Source organism: Oryzias melastigma, linkage group LG10 (genome assembly GCF_002922805.2).
Source record: "Oryzias melastigma strain HK-1 linkage group LG10, ASM292280v2, whole genome shotgun sequence".
Taxonomy (NCBI): domain Eukaryota; kingdom Metazoa; phylum Chordata; class Actinopteri; order Beloniformes; family Adrianichthyidae; genus Oryzias; species Oryzias melastigma.
This window is the reverse complement of record NC_050521.1, coordinates 25,691,367-25,692,783: the sequence shown is the minus strand read 5'-3', so window position 1 is coordinate 25,692,783 and position 1,417 is coordinate 25,691,367.

Sequence of the window (1,417 nt, the reverse complement as noted above, 5' to 3'; positions counted from 1 at the left end):
TAAGGGGGGCTGTTTGTTTTGATTTAGGTATTTCTAAAGAATAATTAAATAGTGCAGTTGGAGGCTTATTCCATTCTCAGCCCATATTTAAAAAATGCCAAAAGGGGGGCGGGGCTTGTGGAGCCAGACTGAGCGGCAGAGGTGTGGCTTNAAAGATATTTAAGAACATTGGAATGTTTTCTCAGCGATTTTCTTGTAAAAATCCTGATGCGGCCCGGCCTCACTTAGACGCCGCCTGTAGTGGCCCCCGGCTGATTTGAGTTTGAGACCCCTGCTTTAAAGTCTCATTTGTAGATGTAAAGAGCCAGAAAGAGTTGATTTAGGGTTTGGGTACCTTGTAAATCTCCAACACTCCCCAAAGGTTTTCACCATGGAGCCTGTCAGTGTTAAAAGGAACTCTGACGACATAATTGCTTCCCACCCCAATGGCCTAGTGGTTAGACCTTTGGTCTAATGACCAAGAGGTCGGTGGTTCAAATCCCACTGTGGGCTGATGTATTTTTTTTTGTAATCCCCAAAAAATTCAATTAAGGTAGATTCAACTTTTTTTAAGAATAAACAGGGGGAATAAATGGCAAAACAGCAATATGGTGGGATGTTTGTTTTGATTTTGGTATTTTTAAAGAGTTTTTAAATAGTGCAGTTGGAGGCTTATTCCCTTCTCAGCCCATATTTGAAAAATGCCCAAAAGGGGGCGGGGCTTGTGGAGCCAGACTGAGCGGCAGAGGTGTGGCTTAGATCTATGATTGACTGTTGCGCAATGTAGCATATACTGGGTCTACCCCAGATAGCAAAAATGTTTCGGCCCGGATGCGGCCCAGAGTCAGCATTTTCATTCGGCCCACATACCGCATGGAATTACGGCACATGAGTGGTCCGCTCCCGTTTGCCAGATCTCAACCACTAACAAACCGCAACTCGGCCGGAAGTCAGCCACAGGTTACCCACTGAAACCGCATCTGGCCCATTGAAGGGCCACCATTTGTTTTCGGTCTGGGCCTGAAGCACACCACAGCAAGGCCAGATGTCAGCCATAATCTCACCAACAATAACCGTAACTGGGCCACATGAGGGCCAGTGAATATTCCCGCTCTGTCCCCTATGGGCTCATATGATGGCACTTCATGCTCATGTTTGCCATTAATAAACCAGAATCAACAAATTATTGAAGACCAATTTTATGTCAGTTTCTATAACTAAAAGTATTGTAATTTTTTAAAAACATTTTAATAAAGTTGATTATGGAAAACATAATTTTCAGACAAACCATTACTTTTAATAATAAATAAATCATGATTTATTCTAAATTTAAGTACTCACTTATCTTAAGTCAAATTTTCATAGTTTAAGAATTGGATCAGATCAGATCAGATCAGAACGTTTATTGTCATTGCACATGGGGATACAATGAAATTGC